The sequence below is a fragment of the Callospermophilus lateralis genome, chromosome 7, assembly GCF_048772815.1.
Source record: "Callospermophilus lateralis isolate mCalLat2 chromosome 7, mCalLat2.hap1, whole genome shotgun sequence".
NCBI lineage: Eukaryota > Metazoa > Chordata > Mammalia > Rodentia > Sciuridae > Callospermophilus > Callospermophilus lateralis.
This window is the reverse complement of record NC_135311.1, coordinates 20,192,806-20,208,934: the sequence shown is the minus strand read 5'-3', so window position 1 is coordinate 20,208,934 and position 16,129 is coordinate 20,192,806. Positions and strand designations below refer to the sequence as shown.

General features: G+C 40.9%; 1 pseudogene; it reads left to right on the top strand.

Moving 5' to 3' along the window:
- The first annotated feature begins 4,090 nt into the window (after window positions 1-4,090).
- LOC143404086 (metallothionein-1E pseudogene) lies at window positions 4,091-6,327 on the top strand (annotated as a pseudogene).
- Window positions 6,328-16,129: the final 9,802 nt, after the last annotated feature.

Here is a 16,129-nt window from a genome sequence, read left to right as displayed (position 1 = left end):
GCCAAGAGTGTCTGTGGCAAAAGAGGGGAAAGGAGAGACACCACTGGGAAAACAATGAACCTACTCAAGTCCAGTAGCAACCAACAGCCACTCTTTTTCAAAAACAGGGCCACCAAAGGGACTATGATTTTTGCAAGTTTGGGGCCCCTATGTGCAATAATTACTTCTAAAAAGGATCGTTACTTTTGGATTATAAAATATTGCTTTCCTTTTAAGTACATGTACTTAAACTATTTCTCCACTCCTTACCAAAAAATAAAAGAGAGTTAAAAATCTGACTAACTCAACTTAAGGCTTCAAACTCAGTCCTATATATGGCCACATAGAGGCCGGTGCACCCTCTCCACCAGGACAGGACATCCTTCTCCCTGCCTTTGGCCATTTCCCACCTGGGACCTCCCCATTGTGTCTACCTGAAAGAAGGCAGCTGGTTGTGGCAGGTGGGGTGGAAAGGAGCCAGCCCTTCCTATAGAAATGTCAGGGAGCCAGGTGACACATGCCTGTACTCCCAGTGACTCAGGAGACTGAGGCAGGAGGACTGCAAGTTCAAAGCCCGCCTCAGTAACTTAGTGAGACCTTGTCTCAAAATAAAATATAAAAAGGGCTGGGGATATGGCTCAGTAGTTAAGTACCCCCTGGGTTCAAACCTTGGTACCAAAAAAGAAAAGAAAGAAATATCAAGGGCTGCAAGTGCTGTCAGACCCACTGCGCTTCCTGTCTGGGCTTCCCACACTGATCAGCCCCGCAGCACTTGCTCAGGAATAGGGGAGAGGACGGGGACTGGTCCAGTTCTGCATCCACACTGCTGGAAACGTGTCGAATGAACAATGGAGGAGGAGGAGAAGCTGGCCTGAATGAATGAGGAATGGACATGCACTGAGGGCCACCTCTCTGGTGGAGACACTGCCACCTCCTTATCCGTCATCTTCGTGGCAATTCTGTGAAGTCAGATGATCACACCTGTTTAAGGTGAGGAAACTGGGGCAGTGTGCTGAAGAATCAACCGAGGACTCAGGTGATGGCTGATAAAAGCTCAGTTTGTGGTTTAGTATATGAGAGATTCCTAAGTACTTTAAATTAATTTAAAAAAAAAGATGGTGGGTTTTTGTTTGTTTGTTTGTTCTGTTTGGTTTGGTCCCGGAGATTGAACCCAGGGGCACTTAACCACTGAGCCCTATTCTCAGTCCTTTTTTATTTTTTTATTTTGAGACAGGGTCTTGCTAAATTGCTTAGGACTTCACTAAGTTGCTGAGGCTGGCTTTGAACTTGCATCCTCCTGCCTTGGCCTCCTGATCTGGTGGGATTAGAGGCATGCACCAAGATGGTGGGAATTAGAAGAGTTTTAGCACAATTATCCTACCCTAGACAGTGTCCCTTGGCACTGCCCTGCTTGGCCCTGAGCTACACAACATCAGGAGTGAAAACTTAGAGCTTGTCTTATGGGATTTGCAGTAAAAGAACTAGAGGGAGTGTTACTCTGTTAGAGGAAAGGATGCAGTTCCCGAAGATCTTGAAGGTTTGAATGAGGAAATGGAATGAGTGAAATTTCCTCCCCCAAGTTTTCAACTACAAAAATTAAACCAATATGCTTAAAGCCTGTCACATTCACAAACCCAACTCTTCTTTTGGTATCAGGGATTGAACCCAGGGGTGCTTAACCACTTAGCCCCTTTTTATATTTTATTTAGATACAGGGTCTCACTGAGTTGCTTGGGGCCTCACGAAGTTGCTGAGACTGGCTTTGAACTCATGATCCTCCTGACTCAGCCTCCCAAGCCACTGGGATTACAGGCATGCACCACCATTCCTGGCAAATGCCACTTTATAAGGAAGACAGGGAGCATTGCTCAGTGGTGATTCTGTGATTGACTGGCTATGCTATAGCATATATACTGTTGTGTTCTAATGACCTGGAGGGGAGCAGGAAATGGTTGTGTACAAGATCAAGGGAATTAACTTTTAGCTGCAGAGCAGTCCCCAGCCCACACCGTCCCACCTTCAGCATCCCTCCCGCTTACTAAGAGCCTGGAGGAAATTACATGAATTATATGATAATTCCAACTCCCACCTGATAATTATTGTTCCTATCTCATAGAGATGTGGTGAGAATTAGATGAAATCATAAATATAAAGAACCTAATGATGCCTGGCACGTAATAAATAACTGACAAATGTTGACTAATATCGCTGCCGCTGTAAAGTGCCGTATTACAAATTTCTATGATGTATGTTTTCATTCTTCGGAGACATTTTTTCTTACTCAGGTTTATTTTCTTAAGCTAAATTCTCAAATGTGAAATAATAAATATAAAGAACTTAATGATGCCTGGCCCATATACCCAAAGGCATAAGCACACTTAGATCTCCCCACACTTTATATGCATTGCCAGTTTCCTTCCTAAATAAATATAACACTGTGCACGATGACTAGGCACAGGGGTACCATCACTAACCCTGGGCGTTATTATTGGTTTTTTACAACAACTGGGTGGATTTTTAGAAGTGATTCTTCTACAGACCCCCATCCAGAGAAGGAGTGGGCTGGGCTTCGCTGAGTCCAAGGCAGAGCCAAGCAACTTAGATGGAACAAACCCCAAGGCAGAAAAGGGCCTCTGAGGTCAGGAGGATAGAGATAAGGCAACCAACAGAAATGTCCCCGAATCCCAGGGGAGGACGGAGCGGGGCTGTAAGATGCACACTGACCCACCAGGAATGCTGCAGATAAGCCGGGATAAGACAAGGAATCTCTGAGGCCTGAGGAGCCCGGGGTGATGAAAGAAAAAAGGGACAGGTGACAGGCAGGAAAAGCCTCTGGGAGCCCAGCCAGGGAAGCTGGCAATCCGTGGATGGGGGGGTGAAAAAAAAAAAAAAAAAAAGAAGGGCATTCAGATCACACCTTCCTGCAGAGGAATTAGGAAAAGAAGCCTTTGGGGGGATTCAGGGACCTGATACCTTAGAAGGAGCGCCAGTTGCTAGAACTCAACCCGTTCCTATAATTGAAGCCCTGGGGTTTATGGTGCTTTGGTAGGCAGCCTTAGCAAACTGTCACAAGGGCATGACATACCTGACCCCTTTCGCTTCCCTCCCACCTTTGGTTCCTCTTACCCTGTTGGACTCTCCCCCAAGCCCTGTTCACCTTCCAAGAGATGATATGCCCTCCTGATTTAACACATTTATTGCTTTTGGCCCGTCTCCCCCATTGGAAGTTACCTTGTGTCATAGCAGGGAGTTTTGTCTGTTTTGTTTCCTGATGTGTCCCAAGGGTCCAGCACAGTGTCTGACACATGGAAGGCACTCAATATTTGGTAAACAAATGCACAGTGTCAGTGGCTGATGCACGGAGTTCGAGCTGTGTCGGGGTTTCCAAACGTCTTGCCCTTGCTGAGCGCTGCCTGAGGCTCTCCACAGCCCTGTGGGGTAAGAACTATTATCCCCACTTTAAATCACAGGGGTAAGAACCGCGTTGCCTGTTCTACTTCTGTAATGCAGAACATTGCAGTCCCAGGCCTTCTGATATCACACTGGCTCCTTTAGGACTATTTAGTAGAATATCCCTGGCCTGGATTCCTAGGATCGGGGTGGCGGGCCAGGGCGGCTGCTGCTCCGCCGCCTGAGGAAAGTGTTTTTGAGCCGTGACTGGCCACCGCCTAGTGGGTAATCCCTCAAACTTTCAGGCTTGGCTCCCTGGTGATCTGCAGGGGCCAGATCACCCTGGATCTGACACTCACACGTGTGCCTGGGAGGGCGAGAGAAAGGGGAGACGAGAGGGCAGCAAATGAGGGCAGGGGAAAGCAGGCTATTGAAATTCTAAGACTCACCAGGAGCCAAGTGGGCCGGGAGGCTGGCATTGCTGGCCATGCTCAGCCAGCGGGCACCCAGTGGGCAAAATTCCTGTTGCCCAGTTCTCCTGGGACGGGGGTTGAAGGGCAGACTGCAGCTCTGTAGTTGTATTGTGACGGAGAAGAGGAAACAAGAGCAGCTGATCCAGCCCGGGTCGGGAGTGCCCACGTGCATACAGACCGCCCTTTGTGTCCTGGACCCAGACAACAGGCCGTATTCTTCCCCCACCTCGGTGACGTCCTTCACGGACATGTCCCCAGAGTGCATTGTCAAAGGATTAAACAGCTATGGATCAGATGACACGGCATTCCCTCTGGTACTCCCTCTGCCCGGGCTGTGCCTTCACTTGTCTTTGAGCACAGAGCAGGTGGCCGGCCGCAGCCCTACCCATGGGGGGCTTACAGGGGCCCCTGGACAGCTGCAGGCCTCAATGGTATCAGGTGTCAGAATTACAAAACATAGGAGCTGGAGGGGCCCCGAGAGCAAGCCCAATGGGTGCATTTCACTTGAGGTGATGGAACCAGGCACAGATCTTTCCCTGGGACCAGAAGCCCTGCCCCAATAGCAGTGTCCTTTCTGGAGAGCTATGTTTCCCTCAAGTCTGGCTATTATAGCCCCCCACCGAAGGGCCTAGACAACCTTCCAGAGAAGCCCCAAGGAGATGGGTTTCTCGCAAAGGCAGTCTTAAGTCTGGGCTGACTGTTTTCTAGAGAGTAGCTTTACTGGCCCAAGCTGAATTCAGCAGACAGTGCGTACCCCAGAACGTCACCGACTCTACTGCTCAGCAACGTTGCGAGACCACTGAGGGCTCATTACTTGAGAAGTGCTTCTTTCTCTAGACATGAAGAAAACAGCTCTCGAATAGTAGATTGCCACCCTCCCTGGCTTCTCGAAGTCTTACTTTCAGAGTTGGAAGGCCTACTTCTCCTTCCAGATAGGAAAACTTCCAACTATAAGATCTTGGCAAAAGACTTATCCTCTCTGACTCCTCATGTTTCCCCATAACATGAGGCCTATGATCGCTGCCATTTTCCCCCCACAGGCCACTGTGAAGGTCAAGTAAAATAATGCATGTGAGCTTGTTATAGTGAGATTGCAATAGATCACAGAGTTCATCTTAAAGCAGGAGGTGGAAACTATTCAGCTGGCACTCCAGATCCACCAGCTGGTGGGCCAAGGGGCAGGCTGCAAGTCTACATCCTTTGACCCCCTCACAGGGTTTGAGTATAGTCCAAAACCACATTAATCATGAGTGGCTGTTGCTGTGATTCAAAACCATAAACAAACGTCATGAGATCTAAAATCATAAGCAAAAGGGCAAGTGGGTCAAGGTGACCCTAGTTGAGTATAAGTTAAAGAATGGTCACTAACGTCTAGACAGTCGTTCTCTGACAGGGTTCAGCGATCAAGAAAAATGGGAACCAGAAACAGAACAATTTTATATTGTATAAGAATTGTCATTTGGGGCTGGGGTAGTAGCTCAGTGATAGAGCACTTGCCTAGCACGTGTGAGGCACTGGGTTCCATCCTCAGCACCACGTAAAAATAAATAAATGAATAAAATAAAGATATGCATAAAAAAAAGAATTGCCATTTTGTGTTGCCAAACATGCTATGCTAAGCCACTCTTGATGGGTACAGAGGTGGGGTGTTCCCACGGATGTGCATTTCTTACATGACATGGAGTCTCAGGGTAAAATGGAATCTGTTTGGTCATTGCTCATATAACCTGGCCCATAACAAGCTGCACAGTAGCACATGCCTGTAATCCTAGAGAATCGGGAGACCGAGGCAGGAGGACTGCAAGTTCAAGGCCAGCCTCAGCAATTTAGCAAGATCCTATCTCAAAATAAAAAATAAAAAGGGCTTGGGATGTAGTTTAGTGGTAGAGTATCACAAAAATTAAAATAAAAAGCAGGTCAAACACATGACAATGATGACAGCCATCCCCACTAGTATTCCTACTGCTGCCACTCTGCTGCTGCCAACAGCAGTGCCAAGCACTAAGCTGCTGCCTGATGACCCAGACGCCATCTCGCCGACTTCTAGTATCTTCACATATAAAGATTCTTTATGCTTTCTACTTGCAAATACAGATCCTCCCAATTTTATTTTCAGTTTTCATGGAGTGAAAATACATAAAAAATGAACATGCTTTCCAGCAGCTCCTCTGCCTCTTCACCTTTTGCCTGAGACCTTAACTTGCTTTGCTTGTAAAGGAACCCCAATTGCTCCCGGGCTACTGGTGGCTGCTGCACCTGCTCTGGCTGTTGCACATGCAAAGAGTGCAGATGCTTCTCCTGCAAGAAGAGCTGCTGCTCCTGCTGCCCCACAGGCTGTGCCGGGTGTGCCTAGGGGTCTGTCTGCAAAGGGGCCTCTGATGAGTGCAGCTGTTGCACCTGGTGTGGGGATAGCATTACCGCCATGTTTACGTGGAGTGAGGTGCACAAACCTGCATTTCTTATCCTAGTCCCCTGGCCCATTTGAAGCATTCCTTTTTCTTTGAAGTGTACAGATGATAATAAAAGCTGTTGACTTGAAAAAAAAATACATACAAACATAAAGTTAGTTAACCTTATATTACTTATATCGTTGATCAAAATCATGTTTAAGTACATTCAAAAATAGTCAACTAAAACACAATTTATTTTCTGTAGAAAATACTTAGCATCCTTATGGATCTGCAGATCTCCTGCAACAACTCTTGATCTCTCATTTCATTTAAGCCACCAAACAGTGCTTAGGAAGTGGCCAGTTTTCCCACTTGATGGATGAAAGCAATGAAGATTGACAGGAGTACATACTTAGCGAACGGTGGAACCAAGATATAATACCAAATTTTTCAATTTCAAATTTTATACTTGACTCCATGCACTGCACTGCACGTCTTCCAGACCTATAAAGAGACAAAGAACTGTAAACTGGTGTTTGGTTATTATCCAACCAAACGGGCACAAACTCTATAAAAAAACAATTGAGATGCATATGTTATTAGTATCTCTTTATTTTTAGTGATTGTACATTAAAATGGCCTCTCTTTTTGGTGTAAGGGTCTTTGAATTTTAATACATGTATAGATTCATGTAACTATTGCCACAAAAAGAAGATAGAGAATAGTTCTATCATACCAGAAAAACTCCCTCACACTGTCTCCACACCTCACCCACTCCTAACTGCTGGATTTGTGCTACATCTACATTGTGTTCTTTTCAAGAATGTCCTATAAATGGGATGATGCCATATGCAGACTTTTTTACTTTAAACTTGTATTTGGAGGTCACATATATTCATGCAATAGTAAAGACTGATAATGAGATTCCAGGTATCCCTTACCCAGTTTCCCCATTGGCAATATTTTGCAGAACTCTAAAGTTAAGAAACAGACCATTTTCAACACCACAAATATCCCTCATGTTATCATTTTATATGCACTTGGCAACCTCTGATCTACTCTCCATTTCTAAAATTTGACATTTGTAAAATTGAATTGCATACCTTTTGTGATTGGCTTATTATTTTTATTATTTTAAATTTATGGGGACTCTCTTTTTTTTTACCACTCAGCATAATTCTTTGGATGCATCCAGGTTCTTGTGTATACTGATTGGCCACTCCTTTTTTAAAAAAAATATGTATTCTTTCCCTTACATTTAGTATCTTATACTTGATTAATAGTGTCAGTGAGTGGTTTTCAGAGAAGCTCTTACCAAGTTCAAGGTGTTACCCAAATAATGTCAATGCTGAAGATACTATATAGAGTGACATACTAGTTTTTTAAAAATATTTTTCTTAGATGTTGATGGACCTTTATTTTATTCATTTATTTAAATGCAGTGCTGAGAATCCAACCCAGTGCCTCACACATTCTGGGCAAGTGCTGTACCAAGGAGCCACAACCCCAGCCCTCTTTTTTACTGCTGTTATTCTGTGGCATGAAGGTACCACAGTTTGCTCAGCCGTTCACACATTGAAGGACACATGGTTTCTTTTGGGGTTTGGGCTGTTTTCAGTGAAGATGCTATGATCATTAGTGCAGAGGTTTTTATGTGAATATTTGTCTTCATTTCTCTGGAATAAAGTTCCCAGAAGTGTAATTGCTGGGTCATATGGTTAGTTACATGTTTAGCTTTTCAAGAAACTTCCAAGTCATTTTCAGAGTAGATAACTATTTACATTCCCATCAGCAAAATATGAGTCATCCAGTTTCTCTCCACTATCACCAGCATTTGGTGATGTGACTTTTGACAAAGCCTTTCTGATAGGTATGTGGTGACATCTCACCGAGGTCTTATTTTCCTTGCTCTCATGGCTGATGATGCTGAACAACTCTTCTTGTGATATTGTCATCTGCGTGTTTTCATCAGTGAAATGTCTATTCATGTCTTCTGCCCATGGTCACACTGGAATGCTCTTTTTCTTATTTTTCAATTTTGAATGATCCTAAGATAGTCTACATAATAGTCCTTTATTGGATATTTGGTCTGAAAATGTTTTCTCCCACTCCATATCTTTTCTTCTCTTTCCCTAAGAAGGGCTTTTGTAGAGTCAAAATTTTTAATCTTTATTAAGTCCTAACTATCATCTTTTCCTTTTATGCACCAAACTTTTAATATCAAATCTAAGAACTCTTTTCCTAGCCCTAAATCTCGGATTTTGGCCTATATTTTGATGAAATTTTATATTTTACATTTAAGTTCATTATCTATTTTGAGCTAATTTTGTATGAGGTGTGGGAATTAGATCCTAGTCCTTTGAGGAAGCCTCATACTTATTTCCATAGCGATTGTACTAGTTTACAATCCCACCAACACTAAAGAAGTGTTCCTTTTTCTCCACATCCTCTCCAGAACTTATTATTATTTGTATTCATGATGACTGCCATTCTGCCTGGTGTGAGACGAAATCTCAGTGTAGTTTTGATTTTTATTTGCCCAATTGCTAACGATGTTCAACATTTTTCCATATATTTGTTGGCCACTTGTATTTCTTCTTTTGGGAAATGTTTGTTTAATTCATTTGCCCATTTATTATTTGGGGTTTTAAATTTTTTGTTGTAAAGTTTCTTTTATTCTTTATATATTCTAGATATTGATCCTTTGACAAAGGAGTAGCTAGCAAATATTTTCTCCCATTCTATATGTTCTTTCTTCACATTTCTAATTATTTCCTTTGCTGTGCAGATGCTTTTTAATTTGATGTCATTCAATTTATAAACTCTTGGCATTATTTCCTGAGCAATCTATTGAAGAAATTGTTGCCTGTGCCTATATGATGCAGTGCTGATCCTATGTTTTCCTCTAGGGGTTGCATATTTTCTGGCCTAATACCTAGATCTTTGATCCATTTTGAGTTGATTTTTGTACAGGGTGAGAGATAATGGTCTAGTCTCATTTTTCTACATCTGGATAACTAGTTTTCCCCACACCACTTGTTAAAAAGGCTGTCTTTTCTCCAATGTATCCTTTGGCACCTTTATCAAAGATCAGGTGACTGTAGATGTGTGGGTTTGTCTCTAGTCTTCTATTCTGTACTGTTGGTCTATGTGTCTGTTCTATGCCAGTGACATGCAGGTTTTGTTACTATAGCTCTGTAGTATAATTTGAGGTCCAGTTATGTGATGCATCCTGCTTTGTTTTTCTCACTAAGGTTTGCTGTGGCTATTCTGGTCTCTTTTTTTTTCCAGATGAGTTTTAGAACTGTTTTTCTGGTTCTGTGAAGAATTTAATTTGTATTTTAGTGGTAATTGCATGGAATCTGTATATTGCTTTGGTTGTATGGCCACATTAAGGATAATAATTCTGCCTATCCATGAAGATGGAAGGTTTTTTTTATTTTCTGAGGACTTCTTCAACTTCTTTCTCCAATGTTCTATAGTTTTCACTATAGACGTCTTTCACCTCCTTGGTTAGATGTATTCCTATGTATTTTTTTTTTTTTAGGTTTTTTGTGAATAGAACTGCTTTCCTGATTTCTTTCTCAGTAGAAGTTTTATTGATATATAGGAAAGTTATTGATTTTTGTATTTTGACTTTGTAACCTACTACTTTGCTGAATTTGTTCACTAGTTCTAACATTTTTGGTGAAGTTCTTTGGATAATCTATGTAATGTGGCCATACTACCAAAGCAATAGATGACATAGAAAATTGATTCAGTTTTGGCAGATCATATTTATTTAGAAATATGTCTGTTTCTTTTAGGTTTTCCAATTTATTGGAGTATAAATTTTCAAAATATTCCCTAATGGTCCACTGTATTTCCATGATGTCTGTGGTAATTTCTCCCTTTTTATCTCTAAATTTACTAATTTGAGTTTTCTTTCTTTTACTTTTGGTTAGTTTGACTAATAGTTTATCAATATTTTTTATCTTTTCAAAGTACCAACTCGTGGTTTCAACAATCCTTTGTATTTTTTTCCTTCTTAATTTCATTGTTTTTGGCCTTGATCTTAGTTATTTTGATCCTTCTACTGGTTTTGGAATTCGTCTGTTCTTTTACAAGGACCTTGACATACATCAAAAGATTGTTGACAGGGATCTTTCTGATTTTCTTATGTAGGCGCTCAGAGCCATAAACTTTCTTCTTAGAGCTGCCTTCATTGTGTCCCCGAGGCTCTGAGACGTTGTATCATTGATTTCATTTGAATCCAAGAATTTTTAAATTTCTCCCTTGATTTCTTTCATCTCCCATTCACCTTTCCAAAGTGCATTATTCAATCTTCATGTGTTTATATATTTTCCGTAGGATTTTGTTATAGTGATTTTTAATTTCATACCATTATAATCTGATAAAATACAATAATATCGGTGTGTTTTGTTTGTTTCTTTGTTTTTGTATTGCAAAGAGTTGCTTTGTGGCCTAAAATATGTTCTATTTTGGAGAAGGTTTCATAAGTCACTGAGAAGAAAGGGTATACAGCTCTTGTTCAGTGAAATATTCTACAGATGTCTGTGAAGTCCATTTAATTTATACTTTTCAGCTCCAAGGAGTTTTTATAGAGTTTATGTCTGGATGATAAAATGAATGGTGAGAGAAATGTGTTGAAGTTATCCAGTATTATTGTACTGGAGTCTATCTGAGGCTTCAATTTGAACAGTGTCTCTTTTATATAACTAGTTGCATCCATATTTGGGGCATAAATATTTATCATCATTATATCTTCTTGTTGTATTGTTCCCTTTACCAATGTGAAGTGCTCTTCTTTATCTCTTCTGATTAATTTTAGTTTGAATGTGCTTTGTCAGATATGAGAATAGCTACTCCTGCCTGTTTCCATGGTTCATCAGTTTCCATTCTTTCACTTTCACCCTGTGGCTATCTTTGCCTGAAGGTGCATCTCTGGCAAACAACATATAGTTGGGTTCTGTTTTTCAATCCATTCTGCCATCCTATATCTTTATTTATTTTTAAAAATTAATTAATTAATTAAATCAGTTATATATGATAGCAGAATGCATTTGATTCATTGTACACAATTTCAGAACAACTTTTCATTTCTCTGGTTGTACAAAATGTAGCATCGCACTGTGTGTGTAGTCATACATGTACATGATGTCCATCTCATTCCACCATCTCTCCACCCAACCCAAGCCCCCTCCCCAGCCTGCCCTCCCCTTTGCCCCATCAAAATTCTTCCATTTTTCTCATTGTCGCCCACTGCGCCCCCCCCCCATTATGGATCAGCATCCACTTATTAGAGAGAACACTTGGCCTTTGTTTTTTGGGGGGATTGGCTTACTTTGCTTAGCATGATATACTCCAACTCCATCCATCTACCTGCAAATGCCATAATTTTATTCTCTTTTAATGCTGATCAATATTCCATTGTGTATGTATACCACAGTTTCTTTATTCACTCATCTACTGAAGGGCATCTAGGTTGTTTAGACAGTTTAGCTATTGTGAATTGATCTGCTATAAACAGGTGTGGCTGAGTTACTATAATATGTTGATTTTAAGTCCTTTGGGATGGGCTGAGGAGTGGAATAGCTGGGTAAAATGGTGGCCCCATTCCAAGTTTTCTAAAGAATCTTCATTGGTGCTTTCCAGATTGGTTGCACCAATTTGCAGTCCCACCAGCAATGTATGAATGTGCCTTTCCCCCGCATCCTCACCAACTCTTACTGTTGTCTGTATTCTTGATAACAGCCTTTCTGACTGGTGAGAAATGAAATCTTAGTTTTGATTTGTATTTCCCAGATTACTAGAAATGTTGAACATTTTTTCATATCTTTGTTGATCGAATATATGTTTTCTTTTGAGAAGTGCCTGTTCAGCTCTAAGGGCATTTATTGATTGGGTTGTTTGTTTTTTTGGTGTAAAGTTTTTTGAGTTCTTTAGATATCCTGGAGATTAGTGCTCTATCTGACATGCATGTGGCAAAAATTTGCTCCCCAAATGTAAGCTCTCTCTTTACCTCAGTGATTGTTTCTTTTACTGAGAAGATGCTTTAAGTTAGACCAGAGACCCTGCACCTAAAAGAGGAAAAAGTAGACCCAAATCTTCATCTCGTGGGATTAGGTCTATATCTTTAAACTGGAGAGTTGAGACCACTTACATTCCCTGTTATTACAGAAAGGTGTATATTAATTCCCATCATTTTGATTTATTTACAATGTTTAATGTAGTCCTCTTTCTCATTCATTTAGCTACTCTTCAAATGAGATTTGTTTATTTGTGAACTCCGGTTTGTTTTTGATTTCTTCTGTGTGGAGTATTTTGTTAAGTTCTGAGAATTCTTTTAGTTTTTGCTTATCTTGGAAGGTTTTTATTTCTTCTTCAATTTTGAATGAAATCTTTGCTGTATATAGCAGTCTTGTTTGACAGTTATTTTCTCTCAGGACTTGGAACACATCATTCCAATCCCTTCTGTCTTTTAGAGTTTGTGCTGAGAAATCAGAAGTGATTCTCATAGGCTTGCCTCTAAATGTGACCTGACATTTTTCTCTTGAGCTTTTAAAATTCTATCCTTGTTCTGTTTTTTAGGCATTTTAATTATACCTTGCAGTGTGGAGGTTCTTTTTTTGGAGTTCTGAATGCATCCTGTGTCTGGATGTCCATCTCATTCTCAAGGTTTGGAAGTTTTTCTGATATTATTTCCCTTAATAAGTTATCAATCCCTTAGCCTGCATCCCACAGTTTTCCTCAATTCCAATGATTCTTAAATTTGGTCTTTTAATGTTTCCCCAGAATTCTTGTATATTCTGATCATGGTTACTTCTTTTCTTTGATATAATGCTGCCTGAATGTTCAAAACTGGCCACTCTGTCTTCCAGCTCCGAGATTATGTCTTCAGCATGGTCTTCTCTATTAAAGAGACTTTCAATTGAATATTTTATTTTATTTATTGTGTCTTTTATTTCCAAGACTTGTGTTAGTTTTTGTAATATTTCTATCTCCTTATTGATTTTCTCATTCATATCCTTACTATATTCCTTAATCCATACAGTTTTTCTGTGCTCTCTCTGTTGGAATTCATTTATCTTTTTTTTTTTTCTTTTTTTGGTACTGAGTATTGAACTCAGGGGCCCTTGACCACTGAGCCACATCCCCAGCCCTATTTTGTATTTTATTTAGAGACAGGGTCTCACTGAATTGCTTACTGCCTTGCCATTGCTGAGGCTGGCTTTGAACTCATGATCCTCCTGTCTCAGCTTCCTGAGTTGCTGGGATTATAAGCATGCACCACTGAGCCCAGTTGGAATTCATCTATCATTTTTACAATGATTATTTTGAATTCTTTATCTTATATTTCACTCAATTCAATATCTTTGGGATCAATTGCTGGTGAATTATAAACTTTAGAAGGTATTGTGTTACTCTGTTTTTTTCATATTTGTATTTCTGTGTTGGGTTCTATGCATCATCTGTTTAGAGGTATTATTCTTTGGTTTTTATATGTGGACCTTTTTCGGTCTCAGTTTTCACCTGCCAAAGTGTCCTAAAGAGATCTAGATGGAGACCCCCTCATAGGTGTGATATCCACAGCCTTTGTGTTAATTCTCTGGTTTTGTTGTAACAGTGGATGTCCATAGGTGGAACCTGGGGACCCACCAGGCTTACTTGGGGCCTGGTCATTAGTTTTGTGTTTTGTTTCATCTATTCTTTGTAGTAAAGGAAAGATTGAGGGTCATTAATTTGTGTGTGGAGTAAGGTGCACTGTATTTTGGTTGAGTTTAGTTCAACAGCAGAGTCTCTACCCTGTGAACTTGCAGTGTCTCTGTATGTTCCCAGCACCTTACACAAGGGAGAGAAACCAACAATAGCAACAACCAATGCAAACAATATGTAGCATTAAAAAAAAAAAAAAAAAAAAAACAAAAAAACAGGACTAGTGGGACCAACAAATGTTAACAGTAAACAACAATAACAATGAACTAGATCTGGCCTTAAAGCAAACATTAAATGTCAACTGTATCATTCACAGCAGTAATAATTTCATCAGCATCGACGGTAAGAGCAGGAATTATATCAACCTATTCTAAAAGGTGGTAAAAATATAGTTAATTAAGAAATTAACAGTGGGCACGTTGGTGCATGTCTGTAATCCCAGCGACTCTGGAGGCTGAGACAGAAGGATCATGAGTTCAAAGCCAACCTCATCAATGGCAAGGCCCTAAACAATTTAGTGAGACCCTGCCTCCAAATAAAATAAAAAATAGGGCTGGGATGTGGCTCAGTGGTTAAGTGCCCTTCCGTTCAATCCCTTGTACCTCCCTGCCCAACACCCACCTCCCTGCAGCCAAAAAAAAAAAAAAAAAAAATTAAAAGAATAGAAAATGTGCTAGCAAGGTAGAAAAGAGTTTACAATTTCAAAAAGTGAACAGAGAGAATATAGAGGGGAAGTAGCAGGTGATGGTTATAAGAAAGGAAAAGAAAAAGTAGGAGAAACAAAGTAAAGAGAGAGAAAAAAAAAACTATTGAATTTGGCTGTTAGCAGAAGAGTAAGAAAAAGAAACAAATGAAAACAATACAAAACAAAACAAAAAAAAATCGAACCAAAAAACCCTAACCCACAAAAGAAAAGGCAAAAAAAAAATTTAAATGCTAAAAATGACAAAAAGGAAACAAATGTGTATATGTATTAATATCCCTGAACCAATCAGTGCACCAAGAACTCTCTCTCACACACACACACAGACACATGAGAAAAGATAAGAGGAAAAGAAAAAGATTCTCAGTAAAAAAAAAAAAAAAAAAAAAAAAAAAAATGATGGAATTGTCTCCACTGAGCTGGGCAAAGTAGTTGACGAGAATGGATGGTCACTGTCTACGCCCAATTGTCTTTCTTTCCATTTCTTCTTGAGCTATGTACCGAGAAAGAGAGCAAGGGCTGGGGGTTGTTATCCCCTTCCTCTTTTCGTGTTACTCTCTGAGTTGCAAGCTTTAGTGGCCTAAGCCAGAAGCTGGTTGAAATAATTCTCAGCTTTCCTTTTCACTGGCATAAGGTAGGACGGTGTGGAATGTATTGTAAGTTGGAGTTTTGTGCACATACCAGATGGATGCACTCCCAGGGTGGGGCTGCTGCAGAGTTCTGAGTGGAGTTGGGGTGGGTGGGGTTTAGTGTTAATCAGACCTCAGGGGCTTTGTTGGGTGGTATCTGCTCTGAAGAGATTAGATCAACACAACTCTAGGACCTGGCAATTGCTGATCTGTCCATGGGTCTGAATCTCAGGAGCCTCCCAAGAATTCTACTTGTGGGGCAGGAGAGCCAATCCTCCACACACTCTGCTGCCCAGAAACACAGACTTCCCGGATGTCATCCCTGAGAGCATTCACCCTCGACTGTTGAGATTTCTGACCCACTTCAGCTGGCCATGTGAGCTGCCAGACACAAAGGAGAAGAGTTGGGCTCCCTTTCACTTATTTCCAACTTGAATCCCTCTGGGTGCCATCTTTGCTGTGCCTGTTCCACTCCCATTATGCTAAGTACACTATAGGGAGCATAGCGGGCACTGTCGGGATAGTGTGGCGGTGTTTGCTATGATCTCCAGGATCCCTCAGCAGTGACAAAAACAGGACTGTTTCAAGGTGGCTTCTGCCTTGGTTCTGCACAGCCAGTTGGGAAACAGAGCATTTTTTCAAGCACCAGTGCACAGTGCAGCCCTGGATTAGCTAAGTTCAGACCTCTTTTCCCGTGATAGGTTTTTCCATGCCAAATCCGTGTTTTCCTCTGTTCTCCCTTCCTCTGTGGTGACCCTGGGCTGCTTACAACTCCCACTGCCATAATGATCTTGGTTCCACTGTCCTCTTTCTTTGTTTAATGAACCCTACGTTTCTGAGTCTCTAAGT